This window comes from Camelus dromedarius, chromosome 2 (genome assembly GCF_036321535.1).
Source record: "Camelus dromedarius isolate mCamDro1 chromosome 2, mCamDro1.pat, whole genome shotgun sequence".
Taxonomy (NCBI): domain Eukaryota; kingdom Metazoa; phylum Chordata; class Mammalia; order Artiodactyla; family Camelidae; genus Camelus; species Camelus dromedarius.
The window spans coordinates 43,951,430-43,978,133 of NC_087437.1; the positions used below are offsets into that span (position 1 = coordinate 43,951,430).

Sequence of the window (26,704 nt, forward strand, 5' to 3'; positions counted from 1 at the left end):
AATATGATCTTAAGCCTGTTACTTAACCTCACTGAGCTTTAGTTCCCACAACTATAAAGGAACATTGTATGAAGAAGTTAATGAGACAATATAGGTAAAACACTTAGGGCAGAGATAGCCTTGTATACAATAAGCTTGATCAGTCACATTTGACTGCTAGTAAAAGAGTCACTAATAAAATATACAGAACAGGAGTTGATTTTTTTCTCTGTTATAAAAAAGGTTTGGAAAGTTGTCATCTTCATCTGGGAAGGTGGCTTCATGATTTCATTAGGATTCAGCTTTTGGCTTCCCCATCCATGGCATGAGATTCTCAAGATCTCATCCTGGTTCAAGATGGTACTGAAGTTCTGACCATCATACTCAGACTGGAGAAAGAAAGAAGGAAGGAGGGGAAAAAGAACAAGAAAAAGCATGTGACAGCTGTCTGTGCCTTTAGATGATGTTTCCTGAAGATTCTATACAACAAATTGTTACATTTCTTTAGCTGTAACTTAGTGACATGGCCAAACTAATCTGGAAAATGTTGCCTTTTTAGCTGGGCACCTGCATTGCTGGAATTAACAAGGTCTTGTTAAAAGATTCTCTCAGAATGAAGAGGATGGGCAACTCATGGTTTCTCACATGAGCTCTAAATAGTGCTCATTTAATATGAGCCTTTATTTCTTCACTGCTAAACTGAGTATAATGATATCTGATTTCTTGGCTTGATGAGAGGGTAAAATAGGACTGGATGTGCAAGGTTACTGTCATCATTTGTTGAATAAATATGAAAGCTTCAGTGTTTCAATTCTAAGGTATCATATAGCATCTGTTGTGTTTCTTTAAATTGCTCTCATTTCTAAATCTCTAGCCAACTTCTTGAGTATTTTTTGATGCTGTTGTTATTAGAAACTAACAATATTTTAACTTTTAACATTCTTACATCCATTTTATGACTGTTTTCAGAGATCTGAATGGATTTTTATAACAAGCGATTCAAACTCTTCACCTAAAATGTAAATAAGAGCCAAATTACTTTATATAAAACTTTATAAAATGCAACCCATCCAAATTTACTTGGAAAATAGGATGATCCTATTTAGTAGTAAATTTACCTTAGTGTTCTATTTAACATATAATAATGAAAATTAGAAAAAAATTCACATATGCTAACATTTTACTTATAGTTTGAAATTTCAGGAAGTAGCTATCTTATTTCAAGATCTTTGAAAATATTTTATATTTGTTAAAAAGTTTACAACTAATGATTCACTTATGCATATAATATCTCATTCCCTCATAGTAGTAGTAGTAATAATAATAATAATAATAATAATAATAATAATAAAACTTCTGTAAGTTTATAATTTTTTTAAAGTTGGAGGAGAAATAAGAACTGCTCAAGGAGCCACAGATCATTTTAGAATTGGCATATAAATTTTGTTCTTCTAAGTCCAGTGTGTGTTTCATTCTATGACAGTGATCTCCATTTTGAGCATCAGGTCTATGGTCATTGGCATCATGTGGAGATCGGCTGCACTGATTCTACGTCATAAACCTAACATGTTAATTTCAGAATGATTAATAGTTACCTGGATTGGGATCTCTAAAAGGCAGAATTGTAACAGTCATATGTATCTTTGAAATTGCCTTGTTACAGTCACTTAGACATTTTGAGGCTATTAGCCATTAAGTAGGATTATTTGAAATGAAGCAGTTTATTCAAAATACTGTTACATCTTGGTGTTCACGTTGCTGTTGTTTACCTAGGAACACTATGTTCTGCATTTTCTTCAGACAGTCTTTCTCTGTTGGTAAGATTTTCATATCGATTCTGAGGTAGTAAATATTCACAGATAGAATGATCTAGATAATATCCTCAGAATTACATTGTTACAAGCTTCTTTGGTTTAATGACTGTAAGCTAAAATTTCAGAAAATTCCTTTTTACTGTCCGTGGTATTTATACCATGACCAATACCAAAAGCCCATAAAGTATTGAACAATTGGTATTATTTTTTTTCCTTTTGGAGGCATTTTGTTTTCACAAAACAAAACTAACCTGAAAAAAACTTCAAGTGGTAAGAAAAATTTCAAGTTGTAAGTCAGATTTGAAAAAGTATTTTAAATATTAGGAACAAGTTTTTATGGTAAATAAATAGCAAAATGCACACAAAGATACTTACATATTGTTCACTGAAATGTACTTATACTTGTAAAACATGCTATGTTGGAAAATGTTACAGAACTACACATAGAGCTAATTGTAATTGTGGTTTATAGAAATAGAAAAACACACACCCCAGTGAACACACACACACTTTATTTGAAGTAGACTGGAAGGCTCTTCCCCACAGTATAATATATTTAATTTATGGAACAGAGGTTAAATTATTATCAATTATGCTTTTATGTATTTTTCAAAGTTTCTATAATTAAAATACATTTAAATATAAAATGACAGAATAAAAATATTTAATGTGGTTAGTTAAAAATATTTGCAGAGTACTACTAGATAACCCTAAACTTATATACAACTATAGAATTTATTTCTGTAGTCTGATCAAAATGGTGATCATGTATTACACTGGATATTTCTCTAATTACTATCCAGTTCCCTTTGATGGATATTTCACTGTGAGATTACTTTTTAAGAAAAGATTTGATAATGGAATTTTGGGTCAAAGGCTAAAGTCAGCTTTAAGTTTGAACATACCACACTGTCTTCCAGAAAATTCTATCAACTGTGTATGATTTTTCCATGCCTTCAGTAATTCTTAACATAGTAAAGTGTTTCATCTTCACCTGCCTGATATGGTAGCAAATCCCATTTTCATTCCATTCTTTGGATATGGTAATGATATTATACTGTATTTAATTAACTGACCAGAATTTTTATAACTTACCTATTTATGTCTTTACCTAATTTTCTTTTAGTATGTTGGGTTTTAATCTATTGGTTTACAAGAGATCTTTGTTTATAAGAAACTTCCTCTCAAGTTTTTTTTCTCCCTTTTTATTTTCCACTTTTAATTTTTAAAGCCTTATTTATAGTAACCTTTTACTGCACATCATTACAATTTCTTAAAGTAGTTAAATGTGTCATGGTAATTAAATATTTTTGTAATTATCAAACAGGTTTAGAGGGGTCTCTATCACCAACGAGTATACAAAATACTTATTAACTTATTCTAGTATTTAAAGTTTTAATGTCTTTAATTTTTTTTTATCTTTTCGGAATTTATTATGCTGAAATGAGTAGATAAAGAAATGAAAAGTTCTACTTTTTGCTTTTATTTTCCAGTTGGCATTTAGAATTCTTGATACTAATTGTTGAATAATGGTCTTATCCCTGATAAGCTGAGCTGAAGCATGTATTTTATCATATATAATTTCTCTGTGTAATTGATAATTAAGATAAATCCAGTTTGTTCAAATGTGAATAGTTAACAAAGGTGATTCATTTATTCACAGAACTATTAATGTCCATCTTTTACTCTCGCTCTTTTTTTCATGCAATGTCACTTTATTAAGAGCCTGCTCAGCACTAGATACTCATGTTTCATGGTTGGTCTCTGACCTCAGGGTTCTCAGAATTGAGGTCATCTTTTTTTTACGTGCAATTTAACAAGTATGAACATATCAGATAGATATCTGTATTGTGATAGGATGTTGCAATAATGAAGTGACACATAAATTATTTCAAGAAAGTTTGCAAAGAAAAGTTTTCTCTTTTCATCCCTGTGAGAAAAGAAAACTTCATTTGTTAAGTATTTGAAGATATTGTCATCAATTATTAAAGTTGAAAATGATCTGAAAGATTGTCTATTTCTAGCTCTTCATTTTACATATAGGAAAACTGAGACCCAAAAAAGTTAAATGGCTTAATCGAGATATTTTGAGTTACTTGCAGAGGTTGAATTAAAATCTGGATTCCCAAATGGTCCTTGCATTTTGGTTTGTCAAAGTATGAACAAAGGTTCATAGTGACAGAGCTATTATTGATTCCTCTTCTAACATTTTGTAGCACTATTACATTATTTCCAAAAGTTATCCATGTTATATTGTGCATTATACAGAATTCTTGGTGCCCATCTCCCTCATTCTCATTCAATGATATTCTCTTTAAGCATATTGGTTCTCTTCACTGCCTAATTGGTTCTGTTTTGGCTTCTATGTACCATAATCCTAGAACTTTGTAAGGATATGTGTAGGGAGGCGATGATTCCTTTGTTCTTTTCTTTCTATATGCATTTGTAAAATTTCTAATAGTTGGTCTTAAAATATCTGCATGGTTGGGGACGAAGAAAAAAAGACAAGACAGATAGGATTACATACCTAATTATTCTTAAACTGTGTTAAATCCTTCTAAATAAAAAATTTTTTTTTGCAAAAAACCTTAAAAGGCAACCGTCTTTAGTTAATCAACTACTTTTGGGTGCACTACATACATTATTCTTATCACAGAAATAAATGAACATACAGCTGAGGCAGTAATATTACTTATGGGGCAGTTATGTTTATATTTAACAAGTGGGCCTTCTTTGCTGTGGAAGGAAAGATTAGAAACAGAGAATAGTTGTTTTGGGGTTCCTAAATGAGTCTGCAGCTGATTAATTAGTGGAGTATGACTTTCAGTTACCATCCCCTTAAGGTGACGGCTGAACAAGTGCTAAGACCAGTTTATGTTTGGAAGGCAGCACCACTGTTTTAGAATAGAGAAAAATAAATAGCTTAATCATTGGTTTAAGCATTTCCTTTGACTTTTGGGGCTTTTTCTATTTAATTCTCAGTAATTCTTTAGGGCGTTATCAGAAGTACTCTTTCAATTGGCAAACCATGTATGAAGAATGTGAAAGTGAATTCTATGATAATAATACTTTAGAACTTGTGATTTTATACTGTAGTATATTTATAATATACTTGTACTAAAGGGTAAGTATTAAAAACAATCATCTTGCAGAAGATCCTAAACTGGACACTGTGATACTTTTTTGTATTCAGCAGGGTAGCTCCCTTCTGCAGGGACTGTCCCTCATCTCTACTGGGCTTGTGTTGAGGGGGTTCAGCGTTCCCTTCTTACCCACTTACATCTGCACATATTACAGAGACAGTGTGAGTCCTATCCATGCAAAGCCAGTGTTCAAATAAGCATATCGTTCTTGTTAAGTGGGCAAGAAAATGAGCAATTGTACCCTGCACCACGAAGTGACTGATTAGCTCAGGAATTCTAAAGTTGAAAGGATAATTATTAGTATCATGTTATGCATGAGGAATGTGATGAATGTCACTCCAAATATTTCAATATAATATACCATTTCAGGCAACTTTTAAATATATTATGGCATAGTGATTGCTTTTTAATTAGCTTTTACTGTAGTGTAAATGAAGCATAATGTATTATATAGATAATGCTTACTCATTTAAAAACCAAACTACATATTTCTGAAACACAAATATTATTGTAATTTTTCATTTTGTTAGTTAAAATAAAATATTATTTAAAATACCATTAACGTATGACTTTCATTATTAATCATGTAGTGTCTTGCCCTGATGTCACTGCTTAGGTATTTAGTAGGTATTTTGCCTTTTTGAGAAGATGTGAAAGATCGCTCTTTAATTGGAGTACATAAGAGCTCATTGGTTCTCTTTTCTGGAGAAAACCTGGGCCATACGTTTTTACCATCACTCATTTAATCTTAAAATAAATTTTAGAAAAATTTAAGCGTTCTAAGTTTCCAACTCATTTAAAAGGTAATATCATTTCTGCATAAATTTGTCATATGTGTATGCTTAAAAATATATCCCCACTTTTCCTGATATCTTCCATTTTCAAAAGGATAGGAGTGGAAGTAAATCTACCAACATTTGGATCAGGAATCGCTGTTCCTTTTTCAGCCTGTATCCCTTTTTGATAGTCTTAGCCACTACAGTTAGCAAGATTTTGACTTATTCCAAAGTTAATGTTAAAGAAACATGTCAGTTGGAGGAGTTGGGGTTGGACATAAATTATTATGTTAATTACTACAGTAGCTCTGTTTACTAAAGAACTTGTTAAACAGAAAACTGGTGGTGAGTTACAACCAACATTGGAAATTACAGCTTACCTTTGGGGTGTTCTTCTGTTACATATTTATAATCAGGTCCCTTGGATTTCAGGTAGGATCTGCCAGCTCATAAAGCTAAATGAGTCTCTCTGGTAGAACTTTCTTGAGTCCAGCTACATGATTTTCAGATTCCCTGGATAAAGAATTGATTCATTTCACTTTCTTTCACTTTCAGAAGGTTTTGGTTTATTTTTGATTCTGCTTAACGTTCACCAGAATTGCTCACCGTGGCACGATGTTCTTTGGTGTGACTAATAGAGTCCAAAGAGTAACTGTTCTCACTTCCCATGCATTCCCCGCATTCTGTTAACATTCTCTATTGGTCAGATTCTTTCTGTTTCTTTTGGTTACATATTCTTTACTGCATTAGAAGCATTTGTAGACAAAAGAATAGACAGAATAGTTCAGGCAAACTGTCTTTCTAGAAAGTTACTCAGTTCTGTTGAGCTTTACAATTCCAGCCTTACAACCCCTACCATAACTGTCACTCTGGTCCAGGGGACTGGTGAGAAGAAAATGGTCAGTACTAAAAGTGGGGGCAGCCAGACGATTATGGCTTCTTTCACCCATTCCTTACAGCCAAGATACTTTCTTTGAAGTCGTTACTTTCTGAATTTGAGTATCTTGTCTCTGTTCTGGCAGTAGCAAAATACATTCTCCTCATCAGGTTCCTCAAATGCTGCCTAATCTTTGCTTGTGGCCCTGATTGTTGTTTAAAAGCAGGAAAAAATAAAAAAGAATACAAGTGTATAAATGTGGTGTGTGTAATGAGAAATTGAATTACTTGATTTTATTTTCAAAATGGGCTAGAGAAAGATGAAAAAATAAAATACACAGGACTTAATACACACATTCATTCTGCAATATATATTAAGTATTGTGTGAGGTACAGATATTTCATGTATCTGTAGTTTTTCACTATGTTTTTCTTTTCAAATAAAGTCCTTACGTATGCTTAACTTTTGTGTATAATTCATTTTCTTGTCTCAGCAAATGCTTCATGACATTCAGGTTACTGGTTATGAGGGAAAACAGGCTGTGACATCTGTCAACACATTGATTTCCAGGGTTGATACAGATGGTCTGAGCTGATCCCTGTCCTCCCTCATAGCCCATTTATGTCCCTTCCAAAGCTACCTGCTCATCCAGAGTGAATGACCTTCTGAAAGAGGACTCAGTCATGAAGGGTATTTAAAAGGTATCACTTCTAGGCACGTTCATAATTTATTCAAAGATGTACAAACCTGTAGAACAAATAGACAAACTTTGGTTTGGATAATTCCGTTTTCTAGAAGCAGTCTAGTGAATAGAACTTGAGAATCCACAAACCTGCCTGAGTAGTGGCTTGCTTTATGACTCAATAGGTCACTTTGTCTTTTCAGCCTTAGTTTTTTCAATAAATGGGTAAAAAAATATCACAAAGGGTTGTTTGCAAAGACTAAACACCTTCATTAAATTAATAATCTTTGGTAGCAACCCTGGGCCAACCATTATCATACACACTGGGGCTACTGCACTGAAGAAAATACGTATAAATAATTCACAAACAAATAATTACAGTATCTGTGCTCTGATGGTGATTACATTCACAGTTGGAGAGATAGGCAATAAACAAATACATTTGTAAAATATATACTCTACCTGATAGTGATAAATGCTACAGGAAAAAAAAATAACATGAAGGAAATACAATAGAGATTACTGGGAAAGAAAGTTTGCAATTTTAATTAAGGTGATAAGGGAAAGCTTCTTTGAGATAATTTTAAGCAAGTACTTAAGGAGGTAAGGGAGAGCCACTGGGTATCAGGGGGAAGAACTATCCCAGTAAATGTGGTATTTTAGGTAAAATATCTTTGCACAGTTGTTGGCTCAAAGTACAGTAGTGTTTAATGAGTGTTTGCAAGTATTATTGCTATAAATAAATTCATCTTGGTTTTAAGAAAAGATTTTTGATGTGAAGTTTGTGGTTTTACTCGTTAAAAATAACGTGTGACAGTGTTGATAGTACTGTTTGGTTGCTTCTCTTTTTGTTATGTGAAAACATGATCCAAAAAATAAGTCATATTCTCAAAATCTTGTCAGAAAGACAACTTAATTGTTTCAAATACATTTATTTTTCCTCAGATTGAAAAAATCCTTAAATACTAGAATAAAAATTGTACCTTAAAAATTGATACAGAAACTGATAAAGTTGTTTTTTTGTGGGTTTTTTTTGTTGTTGTTGTTATTGTTGTTTTTTAACTACAAGAGTCTTTTGAAACATTTAAAGGTTGTTTTTACCATATTATAGGGAGAAAGCTAAAAGTAGATGAGCCTGAAACATTGACTTTTATCCGTCTTGAATTTCATGGAGCATTCAGAATGATGCATCTTTCCCTTCAAATATTTATCCATCACTTCCAGACAAGTGGTGCATGAGGCATTAAATAACAGACAGCTAGAACAGGAGAAAACAGTTTTTTTTAATGCATTGTGCTTAAACTGTCACTCTGGCAGGAAGGAATAACTGAATGCTGCATTATTTAAGGCAAGGTAATAGACTACTTCCTTTTAGAGGCAAATTACTTTGGGATCAGCTGTCTTTCCCTCAGAAGCCAGGGTTTCCTCAGTGAAAGACTAGAGGTGGAAACTTGATGTGAGGTGATTGGTTACTAAATCCTGATGTTATGCACACCAGAAAAGTGTTTCCTTTGAGACTGTGGTCATCATTCATCATTAAATGAAGAGTCTTGCCAAGTGCACGCCTCACCATATGGTAGACAGTAGGGTGCATTATAAAAGCACAGACTTGGAGCCAGAATGATCTGTGTTTGACTGAACTATCTACTAGTGTGATTCTGGATAAATTACCTAATGTCCTGGGATTCAATTTCCTTTCCTGGAAAATGCAAATAGTCATACCAACGTAACTGAGTTGCTGAGAGGATTAAGTTAAATAATGAATGTAATGATCTGGACCTTATATTTTGGTGCCAGCAAATAAATACTTACTATTTACACATGATTTAAAGATCTTAAGTTTCAAAATAAATAGGTGTTTAGCTGTTGAGTTTTAAGAATAAGTGTTCCAGTTTCTATAACTATTATAGAAGGCACCCAGGAAATATTAATGTTCTTTCCTGGTCCCTCTCTTCCTTTGAATTTTTTAAATCATAGTTTATGGTCCCAGAAGATAATGTTCTATTTGAAGGCTGTATATTAAGCCTCCACCTGCACAAATCTTTTGTGTCAGAATTCTGTCCAGTTTTAAAATACCATCTGGTAAATATAAGAGAGCAGAGTTGTAAAGTTGTGTGCTGTTATGCACAGTAATAGTCTTGGTTGATGGAGTTCGGGCCTGAGTGCTAGTATTTTAAAAATACACTTCTACTCAGTTGAACCATTATACTTTTGATATATGAGAAGTCCACTATTGAATATGTTCTACCCTCAAATATACTTATTTGTAATATTATTCATTCTTTTCTTGCTTTTGGCTGGTAGTCATGACATTTTTCTCATCGTAACTGCAAAACTCCTTTTTCACAAGGTGCTCGTTACTTTCGTCTATAAAATAATAACCAAAGGTAAGCCAATATATAGAAAATGAAATTACTCGTGCTCTTCACTTTTTAATTTCTTTATTTTGAATGGTAAATTTTTATAGATGATTGAGTCTTACTTTTTCTATTTTTCATTCCTTTTTAAAATAATTTTACTGTTTTTTGATGTGATGTGAACATATATTTGAGAGTATTTATAACAGTGTTTCAGATTGTTACAGGATCACACAGTGTTATTTTCTGGATTTATTTGGGATTTTAATCACTTTTCAAGTTTTTGATTACCAGGATTTTATAAAATTAATCTGTATTTTATTTCCTCTGTTAGTACTATTTTGATATTTTAAATAATGTTGACAAAAATATGACCTGGTTGCAAATTGTTGTATCATACATATTTCCCAAGAATCATTAATCTTTTGAACATACAAACATTTGAAAATTTCTGTATTAATTCTTTTGTGTACAATGGTCTTTTAAGTCCAATGCATGTTTTATTTCATGGCAGTCCATTTTGAAGACCTGATGTAAAATCATTGACATAATGTGAAGAATGGACTGCACTGATCCTATGTCATAAACCTAAACTGTTAATTTCAGAGTAATTAAATGTTACCTAGATTGCAGCTTCTACAATGCAAAATGATATTTGCTTCCTTCTTCAGCTTTGAAAAGTGCCTTCTGAGTAGTTATTCAAACTTTTTTTAGCACTACCTACTTATTTAATTTTATAAGTTATTAGCCATTAAGTAGGGTTATTTTAAATTAAATAGGTTATTTGAAATTAGGCAGTTTATTAAAAACACTGTTACATTTTGATGTTAATGTTGCTATTATTTACCAAGGAACATTATACTTTGTAGTCTCTTTAGGAAGACTTTACCTGTTGATGACATTTTCATATGAGATCTGAATGAGTGAACAGCATAGACAGAATGATCTAAACAAGAGCCTCAGAATTTTATTGCCTTAAGTTTCTGTGTTGTAATAGCCAAAATTTCAAATTATTCCTTTTACTGTCCACAATATATAAATACCATGACCAAAAAACAACAAAACATTGAAATGCAAATGTTATTTTGAAGGCAGTTTTGTTTTTATGAAAAAAAAATCTGAAAGAAACACACAAATGGTAAGAAAAAAAAGCCAGTTTCTCTTAGCCTAAATAATCAGAAAAGTACACAAAATGTATATATAATGTACATTGAAGAATATATTTGTAATGAATTTCCAAGGATAGAGAACAATTAAATAATTTACAGCATATCCATATATGGATCTTAAACAATTTTTAAGGAATATTTTATAAGATTAGTATATGACAATATACTGCCATGTTAAAATACAAAACTACATCTTAACTTTGATATCAGTTTTGATTTACAAAAATATACACATACACATATGTATGTACATATATATGTATTTATTTCAGGATTTAATAAAACTGAGTATTGTTTTATTTCCTTTACTAATGCTATTTTTATTTTTTCAGATCAAATAATATGGCTTGTTGCAAATTATCTTAGATATATCATTTCCAAATATCAGTACACTTTTGTACATATAAGTGTTTAATCTTGGTGATTCTCTTATGAGTAGTGTGTCAAAACAATCAAAATGGGTAGATTTGTAAAATTACCAAACAGTCAAAGTACTTCTATTTCTTTAAGATAAATAAGTATCAATAAAATACCTATTAATGTATTGTTACGTTTTCAAATAATGTAGTAACAGAGTGATGATTAAATTTCACACCTTCAAACAGGCTGCCTTTTATTTTCATGAGCATGAAATTTAAATAAAAAATATTTGCTCTGGTTTTGCTTATTAAAATATACAGTATAAGCTTATTGCATGATTTGAATCACAATGGCAGGATTTTAGGTCCTTCCTGCATGGCCTTCATTCAGTAGGTCATTATGGAATGTCCAGTTTATTTCAAGGTGTTTGGTAGGCCATGGCAATAATAAAAAGAATAAGAAATGTTTTTTTCCTGTTGTTAAGAAATAATTTAGTAGAGAACAATTTTATAATATAGTGCTTCATTATTCATATAACAGAGGTACATGTAAGGAACTCTAAGACAAAGGACTCTAAGTCTGGGTGGGGTTTTCAAGGAAGATTAAAAGAGTGATGCATCTGAATTGAGGCTGGAAATGGGAGTCAGAGATGAAGGACAAAAGTAAAAGGCATTTCTGCCCAAAAAATGACATGAACTGAAATACAACCATGGCACTAGGAGACATTTCTGAAGGAATATCAGGCTTTTTAGAAAGATGATAATATTATGTTAACAGTATGAGTATAATCAATTAGGGAGACTGTGTAAGACTATCAAATTACCAACATAATAAAGGTAACTATAAAAATATGCTTTTGCATATTAACATAATATTCAGAAATATTGGTGAAGGAATTTGTTCCATATGAACGAATTTTCTAATAACATTTAGGGAGGGACAGTTTATTCATTCTTGATAAAAATACATTTCACTGTTTTTTGCTTCATTAAACAAACATGGTTTTTTCTCCTTTGTCCATTTTGCTTCTTTTGGAGTTTTTGGAGTTGATATAATTATCAAATATCTGTTTTTGCCCTTTGCTCTAATACAGCCATGTCTTCCTGTACTTTTTAAATAGGTGGCAATATTTGTCCTTACTTTAATGGCTTCAGATTTCTCTAATTTTTATGGTTCTTATGATTACTCTTTTTACCTTTTCTTGTCTCTTCCCTGATAAGGAGCCCTGTACCTTTTTCCAGTAGTTCTTCAAACACCTAACACTTTGACCTAATCAACTTTGGAAGTTTTGACAGCTCCTTTGGCAATTAAAAATTTTCATCATTTATTTTCTGGTTTGCTTAATTAAGTTTATGGGGCATCACAGTGTACACTAATTCTTGACAATTTTAATTTTTAACATTGTTCACATGCATGATATAATAAATGTATATTATTGACTTTTATATTACAGAACTTTCCATATGGTACAGTAAAATTAGAAATCAAACTATGACCCAGCGGTGTACATGTTTCCCCTAAAATAATTTTTAAAAATTATGTACCTTCTTGTATATTTTTAAAAATTTTCATCTCAGCTTTCTATCATAAATTTTATTGGTACAAATAATGTAATTTCTTATTAATATCACCATTAATTGTAATCAGTGGAACCTAAAATCATTTTAATTTGACACTTACCATCATCTATGTAAAAATATTTGAGCATGTTCTTTATTAATTAGACAATTTGCATTATTTCTTTTTCAACTTGAATTTATGTTAGCTGGTGTTTAGAAGTCCTGAAGTATAGGTAGGTAACTTCCCTGTTCACCTCTCAGACTGTCATTTTGTAAACTCTTCTCAGGTTGGCTTGCTACTTGTAACTTTAAAAAAAGTGTCAGTAGGAAGAGAGGTTGGTATACAGTCTGATTTAGTCTAGAAATGTCAAAAGGTCAAAGGCCCTGGAGCACTTCTCCATCATGGGTGCCCATCAGGATCACGTGAGCAATGTCTTGTCTTCCAAATCCCTGTTCTTAGTCCCTGCCTTTAACTTCCCTGCATGGTACCCAGTCAGAAAAGGGAGAATTGAGTCCTCTTTAGCACTGCTTCAGAGGAAGGATTTACAGGGTCTTCTATCCTGGACGGCTATGTGATCCCAGGGAGTCCTGGCAGAATGCATCTGTGGAATTTAGCACCTGCTGTCTATGATATCTCTTAATGGGTAGAGCCCCTGGATTATTTTTATAAAGGCCTGATCAGTGAGTGTGAAACTGCAAGGGGTGGTCTGCCTCCACCCAGAGGAGCCTGATAGAATGGGCTGCGGCTCTCCCCTCCCCACTTAACCTTGATGATTAGGACTAGCTGGCCAAGCCAAGCCAAGGGGGTGCTTGTCCCAGGACTCCATTCAGGACCAGGACCCCAGGGGAACTGGGAAAGAGTCAACTCAGCCAGGGTGTCTGGCCCTCAGAGTATCTCTTGCCTTTGTTTCCTCATGCCAGGGCCAGGCCTCTGAGTTTATGTGCGCTGGTCTTTGCATATGGCCCCAAGGTATAGGAGGGCCTGGCCTTTCTTGCTGCTAGTGGGAGACTTAAGACTTGGGATAATTTGGTGTATAGAGGAAGGCATTCAACTGTTGAGAGCTTGGGCTCTGGGTTTGAATTCTGAAAAAAAATCACTTAACGAGGAGCTATTAAAAAATTTACACTGAGAGATACTGCATCCAGCCCATAATCTAGACTCCCTAAATCAGGATCTCCTGCAGTGTATACTACAAGCTCCTTGTGTATCCTCCTCCTCTTCCCTGGGCTAAGAACCATTTTCAGATTGCTTGTTGTCTGAATTGCTTGTTTCAATAAAAAGCGTTTATATTTTGTGACTCCAGAATAAACATATTTCGTTGTCTTGAAAATATAATTTTTAGAAGGGAAAGTGTTAATTAATGATACTGTTCACTCATTCAAGATTTATGCAGTGATTCTTGTGATGCCAGACACCGTTTTCAGTCCACAGAGTAGATTTTCTGCTTTCGTAGAGATTATGTTCTAGTGTCCGTGGGATAGCTGGGTAGATATTGTTAAAGAGGAACAGTACACAAGAAAGCAAATAGACAATTAAGATAATCATAGAAACCGACATGATTTGAGGAGGGAAAAACAGAGAATGAGCACACAGTGTTGACTTTGAAATAACAGAACTCTGCTATCCAATGATTTTGTTTCCTTACTGTGAACTGCTTTTTGGAGATACTGTTATGAAGCATGCATAATCAAAATAAAAAGGCAATCCCAAGTGCTTGGTATCTAAAGTTTGCAATATCATACTGCTATTTAGATACAACAGTGAAGTCATAGGAGGCCTAATGATTGTAGAACTTGAACCTAACAGCAGTTAGAGCAAGCAGAATACATAATAAAGAATACATGGATAGAAGACTGAACCAGGATTGGAAAGATTCTGTATTTCTTTTATTCTGTTTCAGACAGCAGAGACTTCTCTTTAGCTCAGTTTATGAAAATGCATTAGATTTATGCTTACCACCATATTAGTTCATGATACAGTTTTGTTTTATTTTTAACCAAAGAGATCCACTTAGATTCTTAATTAGCTTCTTAGATGGTAAACATTTTCTAATATTCATTTATTTATTGACCAAAATGACTGATGGGATATTGGAATGGATTAAGCAAAGACAAATGATACAAGATTTCTACTGCCATTAAGTATAAACTCACTCAAATTATAAAATCTGATAAAGGACATTCAATCTGTATTCAAACTTCTTTGGTGGACAGAAGAATATGCTTAAGTAGCTCAAAAAGAGGCATTAATAAAATGCAATAAGAATTTAAAGATAGGGTGCTCAGTTCCAGTAGGAAGAGCCAAAGAAAGTACCAGGAAGGTCAAGAGACTGGGGAGGTTCTTCACAGGAGGGACATGTCACTAGGCAGAGAAAGCAGTGAAGGAGGTCTAGGCAGAAAATAGAATGTGCGTGTAAGTGTGCAGTTGGGAAGGTGTAAGTCTGTTTAAGAAGAAACATCTACTAGTCCACAATGACTGTAGCTCAAGAGGAATAGTGTGAACAACTTTGGGGAAGGTTAGTTGATACTATAAGAGATCTCAGGCGTATCCCTGAAGAGGATCCTGACACGCTATAGAGTGATTTTTCTCTCTCATGGGATGTAGCTAGGAATTTTAAAACTATGACTATTAATCTGTTGTTTTTAAGCATGGTTTCCTAAGATATTTGTGCCTCTTCTCAAACGTAAGATACATGTCTACAAACATCACCTATAAATTCTCTGTTGAAAGTAATTCTTGGTTTAAAATTTATGCTTGCTTTAAGAATTATGTTTTTAGACTGCATTTCTAAAAGAGATGAAAGGAGACTTGACATAAACATTGTGACTGGCTGTCCTGATGCGACCACTTCCTCTGCCACTAGAACAATAATGGAAGGATGAGAGTGCCTTGTTTCACACCCTGCTATTCTCCCAGAGGCTGGATTATAAAGCAAGGGCAGTCCTTGGTTGTTACCTGATTGAAGAGGGAGCAGGCTTCAGCTCCAGGGCCAAGTTCACATAGGTAAAGAACCCCCGTGTCGGGCAACAGTTATGAAGAGTGCAGGGGCAATCTGGGCTTGACTGAGAACCACCTAAAGAAGGAGTAAGTGATGAGTAAAACCCATTTCAATCTTTTTATCTTGTCATTTTGACTTTGTTGTAATAGACCATTGAAACTGTGGCTAAGGCGGTCCCTAAAATATTTGGGGTTGGATTTTAGTAAACTTAATACTAGGCTAAGGAACTTGGGTATTGTATTAACAGGCAAAAGGCCTAAAGAATTGGCACTTTTTGTTCATGTTGTTTTAATTACAAGAGTTACTTGCTCAGAGTTGTGCATTAAGAAAATTCATTTAATGTTTATTTGGAAAATGAGTCTGGAGGAGAAAAAACTTCAGAGTCTATGCCCATGTGAGGTAATATTTTCCCTTTAGAAAGACAGCTTTCTAATGTACTCTAGAACTTTTGAAGATAATTTGTTTTTTATAAGGTTTCTTTTTTCACATACATATTAGAAGATCATGGGTCAATCTAGACATATTTTCTGGTAAGGCCATCATGTGTTAAATCAGTGTATTTTCCAATATCAGCCTGACTAAGCAAATTTCAACCTTATAAACTGTGACTGGAATATATAATTCATGTATATATTAAAGGGAATTACAGTTTAGGATGGATTCATAATGATATTGCCATTAAATTTTATGGCTCAATGGAGATTATTAGACTTTCGGAACCATGCTGTTTTTATAAAGGCCATAAGTAGAGAATGAATGTATTATTTCTTTTTGCTAACTATGAGAGTCTAGATAATGGACGAAAGACAATGCAAGTTTCATGTTATGTTAGTATGGGAAGGAGTCTTAGAAACGTTCCAATTCATAAATATGTTTATTTCTTAATGAGACCACACACACCAAGTAAAATACTGAAATGGTTACAGATGAGGTTTATAATCAGAATTAATGGGAAGTTAAAAAAATTCTTGGGTAGGACCCTTCAAAAATTTCCATTCTGTAATTCTAGTGTGGCCTTAGGCTCTGGTTTTGAGTAAGGTCAGGTTTGAGAACCACTGCTATATTATGTCATGGGGTATTGTGAAATAGAGATAGAAATACAATAGAAAATAGAAGATAGGAACTTCCTTTTTGGTTTTGCTATGGTCTGGCTGAAAGAATACATTAATAATTAAGTGATATTTTCAAAGCTAGTGAAAGATGAATGAAAATTAATACGAGCAAAAAAAGAAAATACATTAGAAGAGTAAGCCAAGTATTATTTTTTATTTCTTTTTAAATTGTAAAAATGTACATGACTTAAAATTTGCCATTTTAACTATTTTTTGGTATGTATTTCAGTGACATTAAATACTTTCACATTACTATGCCACCACCAACATCCATTTCCCGATCTTTTTCATTTCCCAAAACTGAAATTTTTGAGCAAGAATTTCTATTTCCCTTCTTCCTCCAACTCCTGGCAAAAGCCATCTATTTTCTGTCTCTATTAATTTTCTGTGTCCCTCATTTAAATATAATTGCACACTATTTGTCCTTTTGTGTCTGGCTTATTTCACTTAGCATATTGCCTTCAAAAGTCATCCACACTGTAACATATGTCAGAATTTTGTTACTTTTTAAGGTTAAATAATATTCTGTTATTACTCTATATACCACATTTTGTTTATCTAATGATGGCATTTGGGTTGTTTCTAGCTCTTGGATATTGTGAATAGTGCTCCTATGGCATTGGCATACAAATATCTATTTGAGCACCTGCTTTCAATTCTTTTGGGTATATACTTAGAAGTGGAATTGCTGGTTCATATGGTAACTCTATATTTAATTTTTAGAGGAACTACCATGCTATTTCCACATCAGCTAAACCATTTTATTTTCCTACTAGCAATGCATCTACTAGGTGAACCTAGTATTCTTACCTTCCCAATAGCTTATCAACTCTTTGGCAGAAACTACCTTTTGATTCTCTTGTATTCTTTTCCACTAAAACCCTGGTATGTATGATGTTTGCTACAAACTAAACATATCACAAAGGCTAAAAACTAATAAGTAGTTAGTTATTGTTGGCTTATCTTCACTCAGATGCAGCATATTTATGTGGTTGTAAACCCAAAGTGTAATAATTTAGTCTGGGGCACTGACTGGGAGTCAAATATAATTCTGAAACAAATAGAGGTGAATTTAACCCATCACTATTAAATTAGAACACTTTCAAAGCCAACACATTTGTGGCAGCATTTTTGTGTTAATGTTGACTGCTTCTCCTGATAACCTTTAAATGTTACCTATGTATCATTAAATATGATCTGCATGTATGTTTTGTACGTAATCATCAATAACTCTAAAAAATTTCCTAATGTTCAAACAGTTACAGTAATCTGAAAAATATTTTCAATTATCCTGGCAAGCTGAAGAGATAGTTACAGCTGCAAAGAAGTCAGCATCATTGTCTTTTTTGTTTTCTGTTGGCTACAAGGAGGCTAAGAGACAAATTTAATATTCAGTCTCCATAGCTACTTTTAGTATTAGCAACCTGATTGCCTGAATGCCTATTAACATGAGGATTTAAGGAATCTGGAATCACAAATCATTTTTGGTGGCAAATAGAATTTATATGTATATGTGTATATATATATATATATATATATATGAATGAAGATGTAGTATATATATGTATATATATAAGTGAATGAAGAATGAATGGATCAATGATCCAATGAATAAATATAAATAAGCTGAATCGTATAGATATTTATTTCTAAAATGTATACTTTCTCTTGGTTACAAACCTTGGATTAAACTGGAATGTATAGGCTTAAAAGGAGAAACAAAATATCAGGACCAACCTTACATCTCAGGCTTTTAGGTTTGGATTTCAGAATCTGTGTTCTTATAGAATGTATAGTCCTGAAAAATGTTACTACTTTACACTTTTGTGTAAGCACTATATATTTCTTAAAAAATGATATTTAAGACTAACAAATGTTACATGCTTGAGTATAGATAAACATTGTGTTTCTTAATTCATAAATAAAATGATCTACAAACTGCATCGAAGAGCAAATACAGCAAATAAAATCAACATAATTTTTGGATTTAATTTACAAAATGGGATTCAAATTGTCACTATAAGAATGTACCAGGCAGAAAACATTTAAGTAAAAAGTGGTTCTCTTTGTAAAAATAATTACTCCTTCCTATTTTTGTTAAATAAATGAATTGAGAAATTTATACATTAGGTTGTAGCATATCTTACTTGTAAATAATGATAATGAAGCGCATACATATCAATCATTGAATCCTGCCATCTTTATGGGCTTTATTTCAACTCACATAATTTATACTGCCTTCAAAATGGGCTCATAAATCTTTAGAGATTTTTTTCAATATCTACTATTTCTATAAGGATCTCTGACTATTATCAGTTTTAGAGAGTTTATTCATCCCTGAGGACAATGAAAATAGCTTGAAAAGCAATTGCTTGGAAAGCATTTGGGGCTTTGGGATCTGAAAAGATTTGGGTTGTAATTTCTGTCTCTGCCATTCGCTTAAAATGGGCTGTGAGGCAGTGATCAAGTTAGTTAGCGTTTCTTTAGCTTCATTTTCCTTGGTTGTAAAGTAATATTACAATATGTTATGATATGTATAGGATTATGGCAGGGATTCAGTGACTTAATATGTAAAGAAAGCCCTGCCTAGGATAGGCACCCAATACATGGTAATTATTATGGCTAACAAAGATAAACATAACAATAAACTGCTTACATTCTAATATTCACTAGTTTTTAATGCTACATCTAATAGGAATATGTCATAGTACACTATGGAGAATATGAAAAGCACCCTTTTTATATCTAAAAGTCACATATTGTTGAAGGTATGATCATGCTTACCAAAACTTGGTAGGGATCCAGAGGAAAAAGTGTGAGAGATTTGTTGTTATATGAAATTAAAGGGTTCACTCTAGCAGTGGATTTTGATCAAGTTAATAAAGTCCATTAAGTAAATGAGACACCTCAGTGATATTTATGTATTCAGTAATGAAAAAATTGGCCAAAGGGAAATCTATTTTTTGCATAGAAATATATTAATATATGACAGCAGAGTATTTTTGCATATGTTTATGGCAATAGGTGTACAATATCAAACATGTTTAGCACAAGATACTAAGGGTTCAAAACTGGGTAACCAATTAGGTAAGAGAAACAAGGTCAATGAATAAGGGATGAAAATTGTGAAGGAGGAAAGCAAACAATTGGAATTTCACCTATATGCTGTGAATAGGAATGATTTTTTGAAAATTTCTTCAGAAATAGAAAGTTCCAATTTAAAAAATCAAATACACATTACAAAATAGAAATAGACTCACAAACAGAAAACAAACTACTATATGTAAAACAGATAAACAACAAGGACCTACTGTACAGCACAGGGAACTATATTCAATATCTTGTAATTCCCTACAATGGGAAAGAATACAAATAAGTGTGTGTGTGTGTATATATATATATATGTCTGTATAGGTATATGTATACATATACATACAGACACACAGATGCACACACAATTGAATCACTTCGCTGTACACATGAAGCTAACACAACATTGTAAATCAACTATACTCCAATAAAAATAAAAAAAATTGAATACACATACACATCTGTATTCAAGGGAGAACTTGAAACAAAAACAATAGCAGTCAAAAGTATTAGAATAGATTTAAAATTAAGACTTTTTTACTGTAAAATGTTGAGTAACAGTGATATTTAGATTTGAATTCTATAATTTTTATTATACTATTACTTTGAGCATAGTTGCTTTTGTTTATGACACTTTAACATTAAATGTGTTTAAGATATATTATTACTACTTTATGTTAAAAGCAAATATTTATTGTATAGATAAGCTGGTAATAATTAATGAAAATATTACATATCCTGTCTGCTTTATATCTTTATTTTAATAATGTAATTTGACCTTATTTTTTCTTAAATAACATTACATTTGATTAAACTATTTTAGTACAAATGGATTGGACAAAAGTAATGCCAAGTCTGATGACATAGTCTCTGAATTCTAATATTCACACGTTTTTGATTGTACATCTAAGTCACTGTTAACATTTGTAATTTCTTTTCCTACCTATTTATCTAAGGGCTTTAAATTTTGTTTAAGAATATGTTATAGTTCAAAGATGATCACGTTTTGCTTATTAGAATTTTAATAAAAAATAAAAAGAATAATGTATATACATATGGCCTCTGCAGTTCACAAAGCCTTATCACATATAATTTCATTTCCTTCCCAAAGTCATCATGTGATGTGGCATGGGATTACTTTCACAGTTTTATAGGTGATGAAATTGAGACTCCATGAGGATAAATTACTTGCTCAAGGTTGCACTGGTAGTAATTATCAAAATTGAGACTTGGACTCATTATTAAAACTGGTTTGTGCATGGCAAAGTTTACAAAATCAGATGCTTGCCGTTGCTCCACAGTGAACAGAAATGGGTGGAGCCGATTGAATACTAGACACCTGGGAGGGATGTGGTTACTGGAAAGCACATGCCCTGTCTGGAGGGAGCAACAGTTCCTGGGTGTAACTGTATTGTCTTAAGCAAGACTGGGGACAGAGTTGCCAGACATTTGATTTCCTAAGAGAAGCTCAAAATCCAAATTTTATGTGAAATGCCTTTGTTTTAAATGTTGGCATCTAATTCAAAAGTTGAAAAAAGTAGACTAAGTGAGACAAATCTAAGGGTTGATGTTGCTGTCAATTTAGAACTTGTGACACATCCTTCATTCTTAAGTGGAATGAGTGTGTGTGGGGAACCTGATTATTCATATGGCTGTAAGTGTACGGTGGTAGAGGTATTGCTCTAAATCCCTTTCTCTACGACTGGCCCAGCTTTGTAACTAAAGGAGGATTTAGTGACAGTCTTTGTCACGTGATTTCCTTGATAGACCGTTTATTCTTTCATTTGCTCAACTATGTGTTGCATGCCAGTCACATACCTGACACTGTAGTGCAAGGAAGAGTATCGCATAGTATTTTGCCTCAAGTCTCAGTCCAAAGCATTCTAGTCATCAATACACTTCTATAAACAGGTGTTGGAAGCAAAAATGGAAAGCTGCATAGGGAAGGTAACATTTGCAAATCGTGTTTCCTGTGTAAAATCATAGACCATTTTACACAAAGGTTAAAGGGTGTTATGTGAGTGTGGAGACTCACATGTGTCAGTAAACAAAAATTTATTCTTACATGTATCTCACGATCCTACAACTCTTCCTCAAATAGGTAAACTTAAAATAAAAATGTTACCTTATTTAAAAAAAAAAGGTTTCTAGTATAGTACGATCTTGTTCGTAGGCATATAAAACACTACTAGATTGAACATTAGTACTTAATAACAACCTGGATTTTCAGAATCTGTGTATTTTCTAACCACACTTTTAATATTTTTTTCATTTTTGTTGCCACAGTAGACTTTCACACATGTACTTTATCCAAATATGTATTTGTTCTTTGAAAATATGAAAGTATAAAATATATAATATATATATAAAATATATAACAGATTTAACTCCTACAACAATTACATCTGTAGAGATCACCTACACACTTATATATATAAGTGTGTGTGTATATATAGAGTGAGATTGAGGGAGGGAAGGAGGGGAAGAGAGAGGTGTTGTATCATTTGATGAATTGTACTGAGTGCAATAATGAAAGCCTGTGGGCATATTTCTCTGTTGGCCTTCTATCAGAGAGTTGAGAGCCTAACATGATATATATAGTCTTAGTAACTAGATTGGCATACTTGTACTTTTCTTAAGTCTTTATTTTATATATATATGTTTGTGTATGTGTCCTTGTATATAAAGATATAAATATATAACCTTTATATTTATATGCCTTTCAATTACATACATATGCATACCAGGCATATAGAAGAGCTCCATTCTTTTATGGTTTCTGATTGCTTTGATTATTTGAGTCTTATTTTCAATATCCTAAGAGATCACATATATCTTTTGTTTTGAGAACCGTTACATTCTCAGTGGAAATAGGCTAGAGGGACAGACAGAAAGAATAGCAGAGAGAAAGAAATACGCCATCCACAAACACCTTCAGACATGCACACACAGATGGTTGAGTGGAGTATAAATAAACTGGTTCAGTTTTCTCAAGTGACAGAGTAAGTTCACGTGGGAGCTGAAGTTGAGACCTAGGGTTCCTGTTTCTCATATCTTTTTGGCATAAATAGGACATTGTTTTAGACTAAATATTAATAACACTTTATCTCTGACAAGACATTATCCATTTCTATCTTATATACAAAAAGCATTTCTTGCACATTTTCTGAGAATTAGAGCTATGTTATAAAGCACATAAATGTAGGAAAATTTATAAATCCTCTCTGATAAAGATAATTGGTTCAATGCAAGAATCCAGTCAGTAATAACAGCTATGATACCAAGCATTTTAAAACTTTTCTTTTCTTCACCCTGTGGCAATGAACTGAACCTTCTGATGGGGATGGAATATGGTCCAGGGATTGGGAGGGGGGGTATAACATTAATCCAAAGGTACCTTCTACTGATAAGAACCTGTATGTGTGTGTGTGTATCCTTGTCTTTTAAATTGCTGTGAGGGCCTTTGAATGGCTATAGTATTGTTTCTTAAACAATATTCTTTAAGATGCTCCCTGAAAAAGTGATCAAATAAGTGCAAAACACTGTGTACCTACCTGTTTCCTCTCTTGGAAATTCGTAGCTTATGTAAGCATATTAAAAACTCTTTAAAGAGTCTTTAAAGATTGAAGTATGCCTACTGTTAAGCCTTTGAATTTAGTTTAACCCAGTGTTTTCCCACATTATTTGACCATTGGCCCCTTTTCTTCCAATAGCTGCATCAACATCTCCTAGAACTAGTGCTCAGGAGAAGATACCAGGTAAAAATCAGCTTTGAAGGTGTGGAATTTCTCTTAAGAAACTTGTTTTCCTTTTCAGTATGATTATAGCCACCAATGGGTAGTCATGACCATCGCAGCCAAGCTATTGCTAAAGAAAGAATTTATGTTATAAGACATGTGGGTAAAGAGTCTTGGTTATTTATAGAGGAAACTAATGAGGCAAAATGTGGGAAGATATAAGCAGAAATGCCTTAACACACCAAGCTTAAATGAAGTTATGTTTTCCTTTTCATATCTAGCCATTGACTGATTGTTGTATACTGTCATATGAAAGTAGTTCCATCTAAAAATAATTTATTATGTTTAGCCTAAGTCTTTTAAAAAAATTTTTTCTGCATTTGGCTGCATTCACTTATGTCATCCTTATGGGGAGAACAACTGATCTGGTTCTTTTAGTAAAGTCTTCGGTATTCCATTATCTTCTTCAGGAAAACAAATAAACAAAGAAACAAACAGTGCCCTTCTATCTCATGTAACTTTTGGCCCTGTTTTTATACCGTTTTATTTCTTTAGAATTGTGCTACCATTTAGAATATGATTTTTAAATTATTTTGTATGAAATTTGGTATGCCCATGTGGTATCATTGAACCAAAACCTTTCTGCTCCATTTTTTATCAGTGCATGTAATTAAGCTCCTTGGAAACCAACACAATTGCTACTTAATGCCTGTTTTAGCTTCATCTAAGCTATTGGCCTTTAGAAAATTAATAAATTCAGGGGACAACTTAATTTATTTGAGAGTCTATCTGAGGGGCAAAATAAATCCTTGGTTGGATATATGCAACTTGTAGTAAAGTTGGTACTGCATATGGCCATTGAAAGAAAGCTGAAAAATAGTTTTCGAGTATATACTAATATTTCTTTGCATTTGTATAGCATTCTTTAAAATCTGGTTATGTAAATGCTTTCTCGTTTGTTTGTTTTTTTAATTAAAGCAATAAGTTAGGCCTTATTACTCCTATTGTTTGAGAGAAAAAAACTGGGACACTGATAATGTTAAGTGATTTATAAAATATCATGTGGTTAACAAAGGGACAGAGCTCAGAGAAACATTTTCTACTAACCTCCTGTTTGTGCTTCTTTCTAAAATTAGGTTTTCATGTCCTTCAAATCATATGCAAAGAACATTTCTATTTTCTAATCTCTGCCTATTAAATGTTTGAATTAATGGCTCCTTCTGCTGCCTTTATTTTTAAATGAAATTTTAAACTGAAATTATTTCTTAAACTGAAATTATTTCTTAAACTATAACACACATATATATGGAAAAACAAACAAATCATATGTTTACATCTCCATGAAATTTCCCAAAATGAATACAACATGTAATCCACCACCCAAACCAAGAAACAGTGTATTATCAGCACCCAGGAAGCCCCTTCTGTACCATCCCTGTCACTAGCCTTCCTAAAGGTAACCACTGTCCTGACTTCCAACGTCATAGATTTGTTCTGCTTGTTTTGTAACTTTATATAAATTAAATTATGTGTAAACTCTTTTATTTCTGGCTTATTTCATCCACGTTGTTTCATCCATGTTGATGTGGACAGTGACTCCAGAAATACCCACATACCTAAAGACCTTTGATTTATGGAAGACAACTGAAAATCAGTAGACAATGGATAGCATTTTCCATAAAGAAGGCCAAATCAACTGCATAGCCTTATAGGAAAAATTAATCTTGTCCCCTCCCTACACCATACACAAAAATCAGTTCTAGATGGATTATAGATCTAAATGTGAATTTTAAAATGGCAAAAATTCTAGAAGATAACTATGGGTCAGTTGAGAAACACTCTACAATGAGATTAGACGTACAAAAGAGTTATTAGTAGAAATACTTTAGAGGGAAAATAGATAAGTATGCAGGGGAGGCAGGAAGAGTTATCAGACTGTAATACTGGTCTTACCTGTTCAGAGGAGAGAAGGAAGAAGAGTTGGATGAGAAAGTATTAGACTGCAGTGTGGTTCTAAGAAAGTTAAGCAGGTTGATAACAGTTCTCTAGTCAAATCCACCCATCAGAGCAGTCTCACACCTCCCAGAAGCAGGCCTGCTTTAGTATCCCTGCCATACTCAGTCATTAGCTGGCAGTAGACTATGGGAAATATGGCATCTCTGGATATGGTGATAAATTTCAGAGTACAACAGCTGCGGTTGCCGGTTAATTATGATCCACAGAGTTGGAGATTTTTTGTAGCTACTGCAATGCCAGAAGGGGATATTTTTATGATTCTATGACTGACAAAGGTTTCTTAAAGAGGACACAGAAAACATCAACCATAAAGTGAAAAAAAATTACTGCACTCAATTAAAAACTTTGTAAATCAAAAGACATCATCAAGAGAGTGAGAAGGAAAATGAGAGAATTTGAGAAGAGATTTAAAATACACATAGTCCACAAAGGATGTGAATATAGCAAATATAAAGCATTTCTGCAAGTCAAAATGTAAAATAACAATCCAATTAAAAAATGAGCAAAATATTTGAACAGGCAGTTTACAGAGTATAGTATTCAAATAGTAATGAATTAATAAAGTACTCATTTGCGTTAGTTATCAAGGCAATGAAAATAAAAAACACATTGAAATACCACTATACATCCACCATGATGATTACAGTTTAAATACTGATAATAAAAATATGGTTTGGATGTGGAGCAACCAGAACTCTCATACACTGATGATGAATATGTAAATTAATAAAAACAATTTGGTGACATCTACTATGTACGAACATACACATACCTAAATTCCAACATGCATATTAGCCCCCAAATTCAATCAGCATTATTTGTAATAGCCCTAAATTAGAAACAACCCAAACATTCATCCAAAGTAGAAGGGATAAATAAATTATTGTACATTCACACAATAGAATGGCATATGTAATAAAAATAAACAAGTGCTTCTTTCATTTATTTTATTTATGTATTCTGTTTATCATTTTGGAGCTATTATTCCTCATTTCCATGTTTTTGTCTTTATTTTAAAGTCATTAGGACAGGAA

The 26,704-nt window shown here is 32.9% G+C and overlaps 1 protein-coding gene and 1 long non-coding RNA gene across 5 annotated transcripts in view; one reads left to right on the plus strand and one right to left on the minus strand.

Annotated features, from left to right (window-relative positions):
• LOC135322719 (uncharacterized) overlaps positions 1-6,291 on the minus strand; it is a 28,471-nt gene extending 22,180 nt beyond the window's left edge. Inside the window, exon 1 of the long non-coding RNA XR_010383490.1 lies at positions 6,093-6,291. This is a non-coding gene — a long non-coding RNA (uncharacterized LOC135322719). The remainder of the gene's footprint in view (positions 1-6,092) is intronic.
• NAALADL2 (N-acetylated alpha-linked acidic dipeptidase like 2) overlaps positions 1-26,704 on the plus strand; it is a 1,176,025-nt gene that overhangs the window by 145,597 nt on the left and 1,003,724 nt on the right. The gene's annotated exons all lie outside the window — the stretch shown is intronic.